Genomic DNA, 18,584 nt, shown 5'->3' with positions numbered 1-18,584 from the left:
TGTTTGTCTGCCACCCCCGCCCTGTTGATCCATCTGGGAAACAGTTAAATGCAGCCTGCTGACTCCCCAAGGTAGGCGGCTTCGCCTACCCAGCGCTGGGCATGGCTCTCTGGAGGGAGAGGATCTAGGGTGTGGGCTGAGCAGGCCAGAAGGAGGAGCCTTTGGAGCAGCCCACCCCGGGGAGAACGTCAGAAGTGGCCTTTCTGTTCTCTTATTGTTCACGTTTGTTAATAAGGCCAAACACTGGGGAAGTGGGGATGAGTCGGGCCAGTTCTGTACCATGCGGGCTATATTCGAGGTGCAGCGGAGGAAAAGCACCTGCATGGTGCAGAGCGACGAAGGGCCTGGTGCAGAGCCGGTGCAAAGATTGGCTTTGGGTCAGACCCTGTGCGTGGAAAGGTGAGTGTTTCAGAGAACTGTGAACATGCGTAAACGGGGTAATAATGGGGGCACTACAGCGATCGCTCTTCTGTGCCCTCATATATCCCCTCCCCCTCTGCCCCCACCTGTTTTTCACATTTCTATTTGGCAAACGGCTACAGTTGTTCGCTCCCTCCTGAACTTTGAATGACGCTTAAACCCAAGAGGACTTTCTTGGTTCAGCTGCAATGCATCCTGCTCTTCATCCATGCAAAGTATCTTTCTTTGTGCCTCCGGCATCGGTGACGAATAGCGGCCCAGCTTTGGGCTTCGTGCTTGTTCAGGAGCGAGAGGTGGCGTTTTTGTAGGCCCTACAGAATTATAGACAATTGTTCTTTCTTTTGACAATGGAGCGAGAGGACTTTAAAAAGCAATCCTGGACACATGGGATCCTTTAGGGTTATAACAGGTGTGAAGGCTGGTCATGTTTCTCTCCCGAAACCCTTTTGGCTCTGGAAAAAGAGCAGACACTTTGCTCTAACTTACTGTTTTCCCTTCTCCGCGTCTTGATAATTCCTCACTAGCAGGGACTTAAATCCCTGAAGAACAGCAGTAAACGTACAGCAACTGCGGGTGTTTTTCTACTTCAGTGAACTCTGATTAAGCCGACTGGGGCTACCAACGCTCCTGCCTGTGGCTGAAAGCAGATGTGCGAGACAGATGTGCCAACAAGGTAAACCACCAAACAAAGGAGCAAACAGATGCAGAGGAAACTGACAGAGAGCAGGGTGGGGTGGGTGAAAATGACTCCCTCTCCCCCCAAAATCCATCATCCATCCCGCCCCCCTTCTGATCCGTTCTGGGAGATTCAGAGTGGATCCCTGCCCCGCCCCTCGGTGGCCTGCTGCAGCTAATTGTTGAGCGGGGACCTTATTAGGAATTCCTGATCAAAAACTGTGAATCAGGCATATGGCACATGGCACGGGGCGCGCCGGCCTGCTGATTGGTGGGATTTTGGTGCAGTCTATTTAGAGCTGTCAGCTGGTGACTGAGAAGTGCAGGGCTCGCCGCGGCTGGGTCAGCGGCTAATGGAGAATGCAGGATGCCTCTGCAGTGTGGTAACTATGACAGCCAGGAGGAGAAGGGGGGGCGTGGATGGGGGGGATGCTCAAGGCTCTGACCGTTCCGGCCTGAGCAGGGTCCCTCGGATGGGGAGTACCGACAGGAGCATCCCTAGTTGCCATGTTAACGGCTTAATGGCCTAGTTACTAGGGCGAGCAGCACGCAGGCGCCCGCTAATTAGGCATTTCTGTGCCCCCCACGGGTGTGGTGGCTCCCAAGTGCGTAAAAAGGAAGAACAATGACTCGCTCCCTCCTTTCGCAGACGGCAGGAGTAAACAGCCTGGCGATCGGCTCAGAGAGACGGTGATGGTTATTACCATGGGGAAGCCCAGTCACAGGGCTGAGTTGAGGTCTAAGGCACACAGTCCCATCTCTCTAGTGGCAGATAGTTCCCCAGTCAGGCTCCAGGGCCTGTGATGGATCTGTCTTGGTTTGGAGTCCTTGTCCTCGCTGGACATGGCTGTGAGGGGAGGTCATGGTTACAGACGGAGCCAGATTTGATCCCACAGGGGGAATGTGAATCTCAGGACAGAGCCCTTGCACTGGGCTCCATACCACAGGGCCGCCAGTGGAGGAGGTGGGACGTCAGGGGGATGGGCTTGCAGCACCTGGCATTGCTGAGCAGACGGGCTGCTGGGTCTGCACCCACTGGAGCTTTCTCAGGGTGGGCAAGTCCATCCCAGGGAATAATAATGAGCCACTGAAGTGCCACGAGAGAGTGCAGGAGGCTCCGTGGTCCAGATGGTACCACATCAGACCACAGGGTGAAATCCTGGCTCTCATTGGCTCCAGTGGGGCCAGGATCCCACGCGTGGCCAGCGTAGAGATGAGACGGCTGGGGGCTCTGGGCCCAGAGGGGCAGTGTGGTCCAGAGAGTAGGGCCTGGGTCTAGGACTTCCCAGCTCTGTTACTGACTCACTGGGTGACCTTGGACAAGTCACTGCCCCTCTCAGTGCCTCAGTTCCCCCCTCTCCCATGGAGGAATGATCCTGACCCTGCTTTGCGAAGCGCGCGGCACTCTGGGGCTGCGAGGTGCAATGTCTGGTCACCTCGCGGATTGCGGTCTGCTATTGGCATGCGCCTGTTTGAACCGAGCAAGGCCCGGACCCAACTGAACCGAACGCCGGCTCCACCTGAGGGTGGTTTCAGTGCTGGCTGCACCCACTGGAGTGGGCAGGATCATCCTCGCGCCACCCCCCGCTGAGAGACACCCTGCTGCCCCTGGGGGGGACCAAGAGTCTCTCCTCCTTTGCGCCAGCTAGCGTCGGCCTGGCCTGTCCCTGCCAACGGGATGGGCGCTCTGGGGAGCCTGGGCAGCAGGGACCCGGGCAGGGGCTGCAAGTCCCAGCTGAGCCAGAGTCTGCTCATGCTGATGTCAGCCCCCAAGGGATTGCTGGAGCTGCCAAGCAAAATAGCCCCAGTCCTGGGCTGAGGGGCCTTAGCGGGAGGGGGAAGGATCCAGTGACCCAGAGCTCGCAATCCAGGGTCACTCTGATGTCACGGAGGCTGTTGAGCAGGGGCTTAGTCAGCAGAATCCGCTCTCCTCGCCTGCTCCCCTTGCGGACGGCAGATTGCCCCCGCTCGGAGCAGCTCCCTCCCTGCCGGTGCCCAGGTCTGATGCGGTCCCAGCCCCGAGGAGGAGGGAAGGGGCTGCAGCGCCCGTCCCCTGCTGGCAAACTCCTGGTAAGCGGCTGATCCAGTCCTCATGCAGCAGCGACAGCCGTGGCATGTTCCCTCAGCACGGCCAGTGGCTACCCATGGGCTACCAACACCCTGCAGTGGGAGAAGGGCATTCACCCGCCACAGCCCCTTGTGCCTGTGCCCGGGGTGCCGTCACACTCGGCTCACACTTGGGGCCCCAAGAGCGACAACTGCCGGTCAGGAGCACCCTGGATCCCGGAACCTGCAATGCCCCAGGGCGGGGCTGGGCCAGGGGGCTGAGCACAGAGGGGGGCTGGGGAGGGGGCAGAAGGGGATTTGGAGGGGGAGAGCTGGGTGAGGCAGGGCGCGCAGCTCAGTGGAGATCAGGATGCAGGAACAACCCCTCCCAGTTCCATTTTTTTGAACCTTCCTTTCCACTTTTCTTTCCTTTTTACCTTTTTTTCCTCAGTATTTTGCCTTGATCTAGCGGAAGGAAGGCGCTCGGGCTGCTCCGCTCCCTCCCACGACCTGCCCCCCACAGCTGGCATCCACACGCAGGCGCAGACCAGTCACCAAGATCCACTCCAGCAAGAGACCTTTCATCCCTTCTCCCCAGCACAGGAAATAACCTAACCCCTGGGCGCCCGTTCCTGAAGCCACGAGGTATTTAGGCTATTTCTCTGCTTCCTCGGTGCGCCCCCAAGGGCGGCGCCAGTGAGTCAGCTGCTCCCTGGGCCTGGATTTCAGTGCGGCCTTCTCCCCAGCGGAGCCGGGCCCTGGGGTTTAACCGAACGCTGCCCGCCAGGGCCTGAATGTGAAATCGTGTCCCCAGGCGAGCGCTCCGGGCCCGACACCTTGTCAGGAACTTGTCACCACAATTCATTGTCTGGCAGTTGGGTCTTGTCTCTTGCCCCCGAGCGATAATGAGGTCGTTGCACCCTCTGGGCCTGGCTGGGCGTCTCCGTGTGGGCGCTGCCATTAGGCAGGGAGGGTAGGGTAAGGCGGAAGCAGCGAGCGCCTGGCTTTCTGGGCTGTGCGGGGTTGGCTGGTGAGTGACTGTGTCCCCGGCATCTGTCACTGGTGAACGTTGGCCCTGGTTGGCAGTGCCGGAGAATGAGCCGTGAAGCTCACTGGGCACGTACAGCAGCCGTGCCCTAGCAATAAACCTTCGCGTGGTCATGGCCAAGGCACTGAGCAGACACTAATTCCCTGGGTGCCAGGTGAGTCACTGTCATCATCTCTGTGGTACAGGTGGGGAAACCGAGGCACAGAGTAGGGACAGGGCTGCCTAAGGCCATGCAGGATTGGACCCTGCAGGGGACTCCCTCCCTACCGGGGAGAGGGATGCTCATCCTCCGTGGCACTTTCACTTCTCGGCCTCTTCGCAGAGACTGGGAACCAGGCAGCCAAGCAGGGGGGCAGCTTTTCCAGGGACACCGAAATGCCGCATGGTATGGCCCATGGCGCCCACTGGGAAACTGCCAGTGGGGAACTGCTGGCCCCTGGCAGCCAGGGCTTGCCACAAACCGGTGAGCGGGAGGGCCCAGCTGGGTGCTGGTCCTGCACCTCTCCAGCAGGGGGCACTGTCAGCCCTGGGCAGCAGGGATGGGCAAACACAAGGAAGCCCCTTCCCCACAGAGGACCCAGCCGATCGCAGTGACAATAAGCCCTTCAGGGATGGATGTGGCACCTTTCGCTTTCGCCTTTCGCCTTTTGCCTCGCCTCCCCGTTGCTGCCTTTCCATGTGCCACGGAGGCTAATGGGGCTGTGGGCACCTGCTGCCCTCGCCGAATGCACTGCAGCTCCCAAAGGGCATGCTGGGGGAGCGGGAGCCGGTGCCTGGCACAGCCTGGGGGGCTCTTGGGGCCCTCAGCAGCTGGGCCAGGCCCAAGGACAAAGCATCGTCTGGCCTTGGGATGCCCGTTGGCGCTGGCCTCCTGCTGTCCCTGCCCGTGTCTCCCGCCCCACGCGGGCGCTTTAACTGGCATCTGTAGCTGTCTGCGTCCTTGCTAATCAGCTTAGTGAATGGGATCAAGGGGGGGCCGGGGCTCAAGACAGGAGACAGCTCGGGGGTGACGTCAGTGGCAGCCAGAGCATGCAAAGCGCCGGGGTCGGACGGGGCTCCGTGCCCTGCTCCCTGGGCTGGGGGGAGACAGCGGGCAGTGGGGCTGTACTGGGGTAACTGGCGCTGCACCCGGGGGGGCACCATCGTCCCAGACAAGCCTCTTCTGACTGCCAAAGCCACATCCCCCTGGTGTTGGGGGACTGCGGGGCCAGCTGGGTGCCACGGAGCCCACGCCCAGGGCAGAATGGGCCCATTGCATGCAGATTCACATGTGGGGGAAGGAACGCGTGCCTGATGGGCCCGATCCTGTGGGGTGTTGCCTCATCAGGCCCAGTTCTGCAGGTGAGACACCTTATTGGGCCCGATCCTGCAGACTGAGTGTTGGGATTCCCTCCAAGAACTATGAGTCACTTTTTCAGGCCTGATCATGTAGGTGAGGTACCTTATCGGGCCCGACACTGAGGGGTGGGTTGCCTTATCGGGACCGATCCTGCAGGATGAACTATTTTATTGGGCCCGGTCCCCCACTTATTATTATTTATTATTTGCATTGCCATAGCGCCTAGGAGCCCCAGTCATGGAGCAGCACCCCATTGCGCTAGGCGCCGTACAAAGGCAGCCCCCTCACACTGCAGCAGATGGGAGAAGAGGGTGCTCAGCTCTGGCTCAGTGCCAGGGAGCTGCTGATTCGCTTGGCAGAGGGAGGATCCCACACACGCAGGGGCCTGTAACCCTCCCCACTGCAAGGAGAGAGCAGGAGGTTTCTCTGTTTCCCTATGGGATTGCTGTGGTGAGCTGCTTCTGCCCGAATAGCACCCAGGGACCACCAATGATAGGCCCCAGCCCTGGCAGGGTGGGGTTTTAAATACAACAGGAGAGGAACAAGAGGCAAGTGGGACAAGGCTGTGACCCATTGGCTTTGTGTGAGAGGGATGGTGCCCCCTACTGGCTGCTCAGAGGGAGGATAACAGACCTCCTAGTAGTGCTGGCTAATGGCATTTCCCTTTAGCTCAAGGGTTAGAGGCCTGTGTGCGTAGCACTGAAGAAGCAGCATTCTGAGCCCGGCACCCCATGTGTGGGAGATACCTGTGCCCTGTCTGAACCCCAGGCTGCCCCCTCTCCATGGGGCTAACAGGAGCAGGGGATGGGAACCTGCAGTGGCGGGTGCCATGAGGGACAATGACTACGGCACAAACTCCCCCTGGTTATAACAACAACCACAAAGTGCACAGCCTCTGCGCCCGGGCAGTGGTACTGATGTATTACTTTGCAGAAATGGGAGAATTGTCAATAATAAGCTGAAATGACAAAATGTTCAAAATTTCTCCTCTATTGGGGAAAAGCCAGATGATGTGATCATAGCATATGAGGCGGATGAAACATTTTCTATTTCAACCATAACTCAGGAGGATGTTAAACAGCAGCTACTAGAAGTTAAACATCTTTAAAGCAGCGGGCCAACATAATGTGCATCCAAGAGTTTTAAAAGAGCTGACTGAGGAGTGGTCTGGCCCATTAATGTTGATTTTCAATAAGTTTTGGAACACTGGGGAAGTTTCAGAAGACAGGAAGAAAGCTAAAGATGGCCAGTATTTAAAGAGGATGAACAGGATGACCAGGATAATTATAGACCTGTCAATCTGAGTCACTGAGACACTGTGAGTCACTGAGACAAAGTGATCTGGCTCGGCTGGTAAGCTGGGAGCAAGCAAACTGTGTGTTTTAACAAGGCCAAAGGTAAAGTCATACATCTCTGAACAAAGAAAGTAGGCCCTACTTATACTGGGGGGATTCTATCCTGGGAAGCAGAAACCAGTTGGGGGTCATGATGGATAATCAGCTGGACACCAGCTTCCGGTGCGACACTGTGGCCAAGAGGGATGATGTGATCCTGGGATGCATAAATGGGAATCTCAAGGAGGAGCAGGGAGGTTATTTTACCTCTGTATTGGTCACTGGTACAACATTTGCTGGAATCCTGTGTCCAGTTCTGGTGCCCACAGTTCAAGGAGACTGTTGATAAGTTGGAGCAGGGTCAGAGAAGAGCCACGAGAAGGATTAAAGGATTGGAAAACCTGCCTTGGAGTGAGAGACTCCAGGAGCTCCATCTATTTAGCTTAACAAAGAGAAGGTTCAGGGGTCACTTGCTCACAGTCTGTAAGTACCTCCATGGGGAATATCTATTTATTAACGCAGCGGAAGGTCTAACACGGTCCAATGGCTGGAAGTTGAAGCTAGTCTAATTCAGACTTGAAATATGGTGTACATTTTTAACAATGGGAGGAATTAACCATTGGAACATCTTCCCAAGGGCTGTGGTGGATTCTTCATCCCTGACCATTTTGAGCTCAAGTTGGGACGATTTTCTAACAGCTCTGCTCTAGTTCACACAGGAATTAATTCAGGGCCAGTCTGTGGCCTGGGCTATGCAGGAGGTCAGAAGAGATGGTCCCGAAAGCCCCTTCTGGCCTCGGAGTCTCTAAGATGAACAATCAGAGCTCAGCGTACAGATCGTTTATATAAAACAACCCAACAGGTCACTCCACTGCACACTCAACTCGCCCCCCGGGGAGAGGATGAGCACGCGAACCAGCCACACGCCAGATGTTAATCATGTCACTTAACGCACGACCGGCAAGTGCGCCGAGGCCCCAGTGCGGCGCATGGGATAGGACGCTAGATTCCTAGATTCCAAGGAGAGACGAGAATGGAGAAGAAAAAGCCTCCTCCATTCTGCACCAGGGCCCGGGGAGGTGGTCCCTAGGACGAGATCTCCAACCTCCGTACTAGCGAGTCGCACGCTTTATTGCTTCTCTAGGGCATTGCACACCCAGGGGCTCCTTCCGTTCCTCCTTCAGCCTCCCCCTCCCCAACACCCTGTGTGCCACCCTCCCATCCCCCTCTATTGCAGGGACTCCCTGCAAGCCCTCCCCCATGCCAGGGGCTCTGTGTCTCCCCCATTACTCCCTCCCCCATACGAGGGTCCCTCATGCCTGGGGCTCTGCGTGACAAATAGGAAAATGCCTCTGAGTTCAGTGTCAGACCTGTGACTGCACCCGCCGGCTGAACACTGAAGCCGAAAGCTGGGGTTCGGGTTAGGGCTGAGTGCCCCTGCCACATGGGTGAGTGAAGCACCCAGCCACAGGCCAGGCTGAGATGTAGCTGGGAGCTGCCCTGGGCCCCATCCTGGGGGCTTATTCCCGTGCGGTCCATGGAGCCGGGTTTTGGCTGTTTCCCAGTGTTCTTCCTAGACGACCATAACACAAACTGTATGGCAGAATGCGGGTAAAACCATGGAGCAGGAGACGCACAATTCTCCCCCAAGGAGTTCACTCACAAATGTAACTAAAGCATTTTTTTAAACAAGCATCATCAGCGTGGAAGCAAGTCCTCTGGCATGGTGGCCGAAGCACGAAGGGGGATGCAAATGTTTAGCATGTCTGGCACGTAAATACCTTGCAATGCCAGCTACAAAAATGCCATTTCTCACTTTCAGGTGACACGGTAAATAAGAAGCAGGCAGCATGATCTCCCATAAATGTAAACAAACTTGCTTCTCTTAGCGACTGGCTGAACAAGAAGTAGGACTGAGTGGACTTGTAGGCTCTAAAGTTTTACATTTTTTGTTATTGAGTGCAGCTATACAACTGTGATGAAGTGGGACTGTTCTTAATGTTTCCTCTGAATAGTGTGGGGGTGCCTCAGTTTCCCCTAGGCAGTTCTTAAGTATCTAGGGGGTGGGGTAAGGGTGTATGATCATTGCAGAGCCCTAGAGGGCAGGGGTGTGCAGGGGTCTGGACACAGAGAATGGCCGACACCCTGTTTCCTGGCAACTGATGGCCTGGCCCTTCCCCCCTGCAAGGTGAGAGCTAAAGGGTTGGAGAACAAAGGGATCAGGTGCCCTCCTGGCCCAGGAAAGGGACAAAGCCCAGAGGAGGAGGGGCTGGAGGGGGAGGCAGTTTTGGGGCTGGCTGGGACATGGAGTGAAGTGCAGACCTGGTTGTCTGGTTCACTGGCCCCAAAATGGACCCAGCTGAGGGGTCTGGTTCTCTGCACCTACAAGCTCTGTGTTAGACCATGTTCCTCTCGTCTAATAAACCTTCTGTTTTAGTGGCTGGCTGAGAGTCCCGTCTGACTGCGGAGTTGGGGGGCAGGACCCTCTGGCTTCCCCAGGACCCCGCCTGAGCGGACTGGCTGTGGGAAGTGCACGGAAGGGCAGATGACGCTGAATGCTCCGAGGTCAGACCCAGGAAGGTGGAGCCGGGTGAGCTGTGTGCCCTGCAGACAGGCTGCTCCCCGAGAGGAGACTTCCCCAGAGTCCTGACTAGTTTCATGGGGAGCAGTTCCAGAGCATCGCCCGGGGACGCCGTGACAGCGACAAAATAAATCTACATTTGTAAGTTGCGCTTTCACAACAAAGAGATCGCACACCCGTACTGGTATGAGGTGAATTGAAAAATACGATTTCTTTCGTCTGTCATTTTTACAATTCAAGTATTTGTAATCAAAAGTAACATCAAGTGAGCGCTCTACCCTTTGTAGACTGTGTTGTAACTGAAATCAGAATATTTGAAAATGTAGAAAAACATCCACAAATATTTAAGACGTTTCAATTGGTATTCTACTGGTATGGGTTGAACAGTGGGATTAAAACTGCGATTAATCATGACTCATTTTTTTGAGTAAATCACGTGAGTTAGCTGCAATTTATCGACAGCCTTAGTTTGAACCCACGGCCTCTTATCCTGCCCCCTGTAGCAAGCGAGAACAACTTTTCTCCATCTTTTTTATGGCAGCCTTTCACGTATCTGAAAACCGCTCTCCTGCCTCCCCCAATCTCCTCTTTTCCAGACTGAACATAGTTCGTTCCTTCAGAAGAGAGCAACCCCCAAACCACAGGCCAGAATCACAGGGTGGTGAAGTGTGGGGCGTGGGACCTAGGGGGCTGGGCAGTCCTGGGCCCAGCTGCTCCCAAGCCAGGGGTGCTCGGTCCATTGCTCTGGATGAAGGAGCCAGGACCAGGCTGCTTCCCATGCAAGCGGTGCAGGGCATGGGCCCACAGGGCAGCAGGAGACAGCTAGTTCATCGGACAGGAGACGGAGGGGTGACTGGCTGGGGTGGATGAGGACATGCCCGAAGAGCAAATGCCAGCTGCCGAGGGGCCCTTGAATCTAGCGGAGAGAGACGGGGCAGGATAAGAACCAACAGCCGGAAGCTGAAGCCAGACAAAGTCCAGTTAGAACCTGGGCACCAACTGGCAGCAGCGCGGGTGATTAACCCCTGGAACCCGCTCCCCAGGATGGGGGGATTCGCGGTCTCTCGACGGCTTCATGCCCAGACCGGCTGCCCTCCTGGACCATGCTGCAGTCACTGGGCTCCGTACAGGGGTGACGGGGTGGAAGTCTCTGGCCTGGGCTCTGTGAGTTACGTGCTGAGAAGGGGAATCAGCCCTGGGGATGGAGGCTTCGGCCACCATCTGGTCCTGTGGCCGCTCCGGCCTCGGCAGCTCCCCCATGCCCCCCATTTGCTTGCTGTGGTATTAGGTTGTTTGGATTCCCCTGGGCTCTGGCCAGGGAGAGGTTAAAGCCGCTTTGCTGAGTCACCAGCGCTGGCTGTTTATTTCTGTGCTGGCCCAGACGGGACCAGTGCGCTCCCTCCGCAGGGCCGATTCCCGGCAGAGCGTCCCCATGAGCCGCTGGGCACCAGGCAACCGCCTGCCTTCCTTCCATGCATGCTGCAGTGTCTCTGCAGGCCCCGACTGCTCCCTGCTGCAGCCCACTGCCGGTGCTGTGCGGGATCTGGCTGTGTCCTGCACGCCCCCATGTGAAACGGCTGGCCTAGGGAGGAGCAGGGGGAGCCTTGCCGGTGCAGGAGTAGAAGAGTGGTCATTACAGCCCAGCTGGGGCCTCCCCACTCTCCTCTCTCTGTCCCACCCCGACGCCCCAGTTACAAGCTCCCTCTTCTAAGAACAGACTTTAAGGCCATCACATTCAGCAGGATTTCAGCAGCACTTGAACTCCCAAAACCAAGGCCCGTGGTCATCTGAGCTATGGGAGAATCCCCACTAACTGTCAGCGGTACAGGGGCTATGACACACCATTCAGTTACAACTACTAGAGGCCAGGGGTGATGCATAATTAAGTAGCCAGTCACTCAAGAGACAACAGTAGCTTCCCCCTAATGCCCTACTGCCAACACACAGCAGGGCTGTGGGATTGGAGGGTCAGGAGACTGGGGGGTGGGCGGGAAGTTCCCGGAAGGCTGGAAGGGACAGTTCCTAGCGAGGGGGCAGAGGATAGCAGGAGGGGGAAAGGGCACAGCTGCTTCTGTTGTTCCCCACTCCCCAGTCCCGATCCCATTGGTGGTTGTCCCTGGTCACTTGTGATGTATGTTTTTGAAGCAGCCCATGCCACATACACCTCTAACGGGAACAGGGCTTCTGCCCCCAGAGGTGCCCAGGAGCTCTGAAGCCCATGGAGAGGGGCATTGGTACAGCTGTGATGTGTGGGAAAGCCCAGGGCGGGAATAGCAGGGGGCTGTGGGTCAGGACTGAGGGGCACTGGCAGAGCTGAGGGAGGGGGAGCCTGTGACAGATTCGGTCACAGAGATCCCCTTGGGACTGTCACCTGTTTTGCCGAGACTACCTCTGAGCCCGTTTTCTCTGCCAGTTTGGGAATCCAGAACCCTGCCTTGTTGAGCTGGACACGCCAGCCTGCTGCAACCCAGACTCAGGGTCTGAACCACGTCCCCAGAGCTGCAGACTTTAACCGAAAACCACTCAGCAGGTAGTCCTGTCTCCAGCACCCAGATACCCAGCTCCCAATGGGATCCAAACCCCAAATAAATCCGTTTTACTCTGTATAAAACTTATACAGGGTAAACTCATAAATTGTCTGCCCTCTATAACACTGTTTCTATAACACTGATTAATACCTGGGGGAGCTGCTTGCTCCCCCAGGTATTAATCACTTACTCTGGGTTAATTAATAAACAAAAGTGAGTTTATTAAGTTTAAAAAGTAGGATTTAAGTGGTTTCAAATAATAACAGACAAAATAAAACAAAACATGCAAGTCTAAGCCTAATACATTAAGAAACTGGTTACAGATGAAATCTCACCCTCAGAGATGGTCCAATAAGCTTCTTTCACAGACTGGACTCCTTCCTAGACTGGGCCCGATCCTTTCCCCGGTACAGCCCTTGTTCCAGCTCAGGTGGTAGCTAGGGGATTTCTTCATGACTGGCCTCCTTTGTTCTGTTCCACCCCCTTTTATAGCTTTGGCAGAAGGCGGGAATCCTTTGTCTTCCTCTGGGTCCCCACCCCTCCTTCTAAATGGAAAAGCACCAGGTTTAAGATGGATTCCAGTACCATGTGACATGTTCACATGTCATAGATTCATAGATATTAAGGTCAGAAAGGACCACTATGATCATCTAGTCCGACCTCCTGCACAATGCAGCCCACAGAATCTCACCCACCCACTCCTGCGATAAACCTCTCACCTATGTCGGAGCTATTGAAGTCCTCAAATCGTGGTTTAAAGACTTCAAGGAGCAGAGAATCCTCCAGCAAGTGACCCGTGCCCAACGCTGCAGAGGAAGGCGAAAAACCCCCAGGGCCTCTTCCAATATGCCCTGGGGAAAATTCCTTCCTGACCCCCAATATGGCGATCAGCTGAACCCTGAGCATGTGGGCAAGACTCAGCAGCCAGACACCCAGGAAAGAATTCTCTGTCGTAACTCAGCTCCCACCCCATCTAACAGCCCATCACAGGCCATTGGGACTGGCCTGCACCTATGCAGTGGAGACTTGCAGGTAAACAGAGCCATCTACAGTCAATTGTCCTAGGCAATGGGAGCCATCGAGATTCCAAACCACCATTAATGGCCCACACTTTGCATAATTACAATAGGTCCTCAGAGTTATGTTTCATATTTCTGGTCTCAGATACAAGAACGGTACATTCATACAAATAGGATGACCACACTCAGCAGATTATAAGATTTGTAATGATACCTTACAAGAGACCTTTTGCATAAAACATATTCCAGTTACATCATATTCACACTTATAAACATATTTTTATGGAGTGCAATGTCACAGAGCCCAGGTTGGAATAGTAGGGGTTTCTGGGGGGTCAGGACTGAGGGGCACCGGCAGAGCTGTGGGGAACCCCGCCGTAGTATACCAGGGTGGGAGGCTGCAGGTGAGGATTGAGGGGTACCACTTTCTTTTAAGCCATTCGCTGCCCCTCCTCCTTACTGCCATCCCTCATCCCTTGGTTCCTTCCTTCCCTCTCCCTGTATCAATCCCCTGCTCTGTAGCCTGGAGGAAAAGCAATGCCCTTTAATGGGCGCTGCAGGAGTTTAGCTTGATATTTCTATCAACATCTGAACCAGAACTGGAAATGGGTCCCTTCTGGGTTTGAATCCAACTCAGACCCAAAACCCCAGGGGCTGGTTTCTAGCTGTGTCTGCCCCAGGGGACAGTGTGCTGGGGGATCTTCGGCCTGGGTGGGGCCCGCAGAGCTGGGCAGGGTACACGATGGACAGCTCATTGCACAAAGGATTTGGGGATTTCTAAACCTGGCTTCGTTCCAAAAAGGAAGAAAACCAACAATTCCAAAATTCCCCCGAAGGACGATTCCTGACCAGAAATTGTTTCGGGTCATTCCAAACATTGCGTTTCCCTTTGGGCTGGTTTAGAAATGTTGGGTGATACCCCCCATTGCCTCTGTCACCCAGACTCTGACGTAGAATGGCAAATTCAAGAACAATCCAAACGCAGCAGCCCGTCAGACTGAAAGCTGGGCAGGTTTGGGTCTGCCGAGGTAGAAACAGGACCTGCCGAGGTTGTACAAACTGGTTTCCCATGTTTTCATTGGTTTTCCAATTGAAATTCCAGAGAAATCAACCCGATTTTCCCAAACGTTTTGCTGCCCGTGGGATATGGCTCCATGGAAGTTTTTCTGACCAGCCCTAGGGTTCCTCACCCCCCACCCCACCCCACTCAGCCCCTTGCCAGTTGCTTCTAGACAAAGCTGGTTCTGCCCTCCCTCTCCTTCCTTTCTCTGGCCAAGTGGGGGCGCTGTGGGGCTGATTGAGAAGGGACCCCCCCGCAGTGAGAGGAGAGGGGGTGTCCTGAGGTCAGGTCCCCCCTCCTGGAGCTCTGCAGGGCTTGGTCTTGCAGCTGCTGCTTGCTCTGAGCTGGTGCCTGGGCCCAGCATGGCAGACCTGCCGCTGGCGATGGGGCCAGACAGGCCCATGGTGCCTGGAGCCCTGCTGGGTGACGGGGAGAGGCAGCTCTGCGGGGAGGTTCACCATTACGTCAGGTAGCGCTGGGGAGAGCGTGCCACGGGGATTATTTCAGGAGCACGTTCAATGGGGCAGGTGGCCCAGTGCTGGGCTCAGGGTCTGGCTTCTGTGCACCCAGCATCCGGTGGGGAAGGGCTCCAGGGGCTCCATTAGCCTGGAATTGCTCATGCAAGCCCTGTCTCCGTCCCCTGGCCTCAGCGCAGGGTAAGGAGGGAAGGGGGGAGTTGGGAGAAGGAGGGGTGATCTGGGGCCAGGGCAGAGACAGGGCTTGCATGAGCACATGCCAGGTTAATGGGGCAGCTGCTCCTGGAGCCCTTCCTCAGCAGCCAGCCCTGCAGCTCCTCCAGCCAGCCGCCTCCCCAAGGAAGGGGGGCCCAGGGCCATGCATGGGAGCAGCGAGCTGGGACAGAACGGGCCCATCTTCCCCCTCTTCATAGCAAATCCCCAGTGGATGTAGCCTCCTTGCAGGTCAGGCCTCGCCCGGCTCCAGGTCATAGAATCATAGAATATCAGGGTTGGAAGGGACCCCAGAAGGTCATCTAGTCCAACCCCCTGCTCGAAGCAAGACCAATTCCCAGTTAAATCATCCCAGCCAGGGCTTTGTCAAGCCTGACCTTAAAAACCTCTAAGGAAGGAGATTCTACCACCTCCCTAGGTAACGCATTCCAGTGTTTCACCACCCTCTTAGTGAAAAAGTTTTTCCTAATATCCAATCTAAACCTCCCCCATTGCAACTTGAGACCATTACTCCTCGTTCTGTCATCTGCTACCATTGAGAACAGTCTAGAGCCATCCTCTTTGGAACCCCCTTTCAGGTAGTTGAAAGCAGCTATCAAATCCCCCCTCATTCTTCTCTTCTGCAGACTAAACAATCCCAGCTCCCTCAGCCTCTCTTCATAAGTCATGTGTTCCAGACCCCTAATCATTTTTGTTGCCCTTCGCTGGACTCTCTCCAATTTATCCACATCCTTCTTGTAGTGTGGGGCCCAAAACTGGACACAGTACTCCAGATGAGGCCTCACCAGTGTCGAATAGAGGGGAACGATCACATCCCTCGATCTGCTCGCTATGCCCCTACTTATACATCCCAAAATGCCATTGGCCTTCTTGGCAACAAGGGCACACTGTTGACTCATATCCAGCTTCTCGTCCACTGTCACCCCTAGGTCCTTTTCCGCAGAACTGCTGCCTAGCCATTCGGTCCCTAGTCTGTAGCGGTGCATTGGATTCTTCCATCCTAAGTGCAGGACCCTGCACTTATCCTTATTGAACCTCATCAGATTTCTTTTGGCCCAATCCTCCAATTTGTCTAGGTCCTTCTGTATCCTATCCCTCCCCTCCAGCGTATCTACCACTCCTCCCAGTTTAGTATCATCTGCAAATTTGCTGAGAGTGCAATCCACACCATCCTCCAGATCATTTATGAAGATATTGAACAAAACCGGCCCCAGGACCGACCCCTGGGGCACTCCACTTGACACCGGCTGCCAACTAGACATGGAGCCATTGATCACTACCCGTTGAGCCCGACAATCTAGCCAGCTTTCTACCCACCTTATAGTACATTCATCTAGCCCATACTTCCTTAACTTGCTGACAAGAATACTGTGGGAGACCGTGTCAAAAGCTTTGCTAAAGTCAAGAAACAATACATCCACTGCTTTCCCTTCATCCACAGAACCAGTAATCTCATCATAAAAGGCGATTAGATTAGTCAGGCATGACCTTCCCTTGGTGAATCCATGCTGACTGTTCCTGATCACTTTCCTCTCATGTAAGTGCTTCAGGATTGATTCTTTGAGGACCTGCTCCATGATTTTTCCAGGGACTGAGGTGAGGCTGACCGGCCTGTAGTTCCCAGGATCCTCCTTCTTCCCTTTTTTAAAGATTGGCGCTACATTAGCCTTTTTCCAGTCATCCGGGACTTCCCCCGTTCGCCACGAGTTTTCAAAGATAATGGCCAAGGGCTCTGCAATCACAGCCGCCAATTCCTTCAGCACTCTCGGATGTAATTCGTCCGGCCCCATGGACTTGTGCACGTCCAGCTTTTCTAAATAGTCCCTAACCACCTCTATCTCCACAGAGGGCTGGCCATCTCTTCCCCATTCTGTGATGCCCAGCGCAGCAGTCTGGGAGCTGACCTTGTTAGTGAAAACAGAGGCAAAAAAAGCATTGAGTACATTAGCTTTTTCCACATCCTCTGTCACTAGGTTGCCTCCCTCATTCAGTAAGGGGCCCACACTTTCCTTGGCTTTCTTCTTGTTGCCAACATACCTGAAGAAACCCTTCTTGTTACTCTTGACATCTCTTGCTAGCTGCAGCTCCAGGTGCGATTTGGCCCTCCTGATATCTTTCCTACATGCCCGAGCAATATTTTTATACTCTTCCCTGGTCATATGTCCAACCTTCCACTTCTTGTAAGCTTCTTTTTTATGTTTAAGATCCGCTAGGATTTCACCATTAAGCCAAGCTGGTCGCTTGCCATGTTTACTATTCTTTCGACTCATCGGGATGGTTTGTGCGAGGCCCTTGCACTGCTGTGCTGGGGTGTCCCGTCCGCGTCTGTCCCTGGCGACCGTCTCACGCCACGTGGGCACCAGCCGGGCAGCGCCATTCCTCGGGGGACGCACGTCACGGACTGCTGCTCTTCCACCCCACAGCGCAACCGCACTGAGGAAGCCGCCGGGCCCGACCCCACGCTGGGGTGGCCAGGTGTCCGGTTCTCAACCAGAAAGTCCAGTCAAAAAGGGGACCCGACAGCGTCCGGTCAGATCTACGACAGGACACTCAATGTCCGGTTACTGCAGTGGGGGAGGTGGGGAGACGCCGGGTCATCGCCCGCGGCAGCCACTACTCAACCGGGGCCACCTCCTACCTGCATCGGGCAGCTGCAGCCCCCAGCCCCAGCTCCGCAGGCCAGTTCCTCCTGATGTGGGGGGAGCACTGAGTGACGGGGGGGGGAGAGGGTTAGGGAAGTGGACGGGGGCTTGGCCTCGGGGGAAGAGGAGGGGTAGGGGAGGTTCTGGCCCTCCTGCTGGAGTGTCTGGTTTTTAAAGATTACCAAGCTGGCAACCGAACTCTGCTCCCAGCTCTGCCTGTGCCCATGAGCAAGTCCCTTCCCCACTCCTCCCTGCCACTTCCATTTCCCCTTCCCCCGGCCTGTTTCCCCTCCCCGGATGTGTCTGCCTGGTCGCGGGGGCCAGGGTCGTGTTGGCTGGCACAGTGACCGCTCTGTGTTTTCTGTATCAGCGAGTTGCCCCACCAGAGCCCGCCCCTTGGCCACAGGGCTGGCCCATGCCCCTGCCCCATACACGCTGCAGTGCATCACCCAGCCCTGGGCCAAACCTCCCGTGTGACATGGCTCCTCTGGCTTCCCGGGAACCAGCTCCCCACTCTACCCGAACTGGCTGCCCTGGAGCTTAGAATCATAGAAGATCAGGGCTGGAAGGGACCTCAGGAGGCATCTAGTCCAATCCCCTGCTCAAAGCAGGATCAACCCCAACTAAATCATCCCAGCCAGGGCTTTGTCAAGCTGGGCCTTAAAAACCTCTAAGGATGGAGATTCCACCACCTCCCTAGGGAACCCGTTCCAGTGCTTCACCACCCTCCGCGTGAAACAGTGTTTCCTAATATCCAACCTAAACCTTTCCCACTGCAACTTGAGACCATTGATCCTTGTTCTGTCATCTGCTACCACTGAGACCAGCCAAGCTCCATCCTCTTTGGAACCCCCCTTCAGGTAGTTGAAAGCAGCTATCAAATCCCCCCTCATTCTTCTCTTCCACAGACTAAACAATCCCAGTTCCCTCAGCCTCTCCTCATACGTCATGTGCCCCAGCCCTCTAATCATTTTCATGCCCTCCACTGGACTCTCTCCAGTTTGTCCACATCCTTTCTGTAGTGGGGGGCCCAAAACTGGACACAGTACTCCAGATATGGCCTCACCGGTGCTGAATAGAGGGGAATAATCACTTCTGCAGATCTGCTGGCAACGCTCCTACTAATGCAGCCCAATTTGCCATTAGCCTTCTTGGCAACAAGGGCACACTGCTGACTCATATCCAGCTTCTCGTCCACTGTAA

General features: G+C 55.3%; 1 long non-coding RNA gene across 1 annotated transcript; it reads left to right on the top strand.

Annotated features, from left to right (window-relative positions):
- The first annotated feature begins 1,319 nt into the window (after positions 1-1,319).
- LOC141995518 (uncharacterized) lies at positions 1,320-9,842 on the top strand. The gene is made up of 3 exons (XR_012641343.1): positions 1,320-1,478; positions 3,593-3,786; positions 9,300-9,842. It is a non-coding gene; the product is annotated as an uncharacterized LOC141995518 (long non-coding RNA).
- The last annotated feature ends 8,742 nt before the right edge of the window (positions 9,843-18,584 follow it).

This window comes from Natator depressus, chromosome 11 (assembly GCF_965152275.1).
Source record: "Natator depressus isolate rNatDep1 chromosome 11, rNatDep2.hap1, whole genome shotgun sequence".
NCBI lineage: Eukaryota > Metazoa > Chordata > Testudines > Cheloniidae > Natator > Natator depressus.
This window is presented reverse-complemented; position numbering and strand designations above follow the sequence as displayed.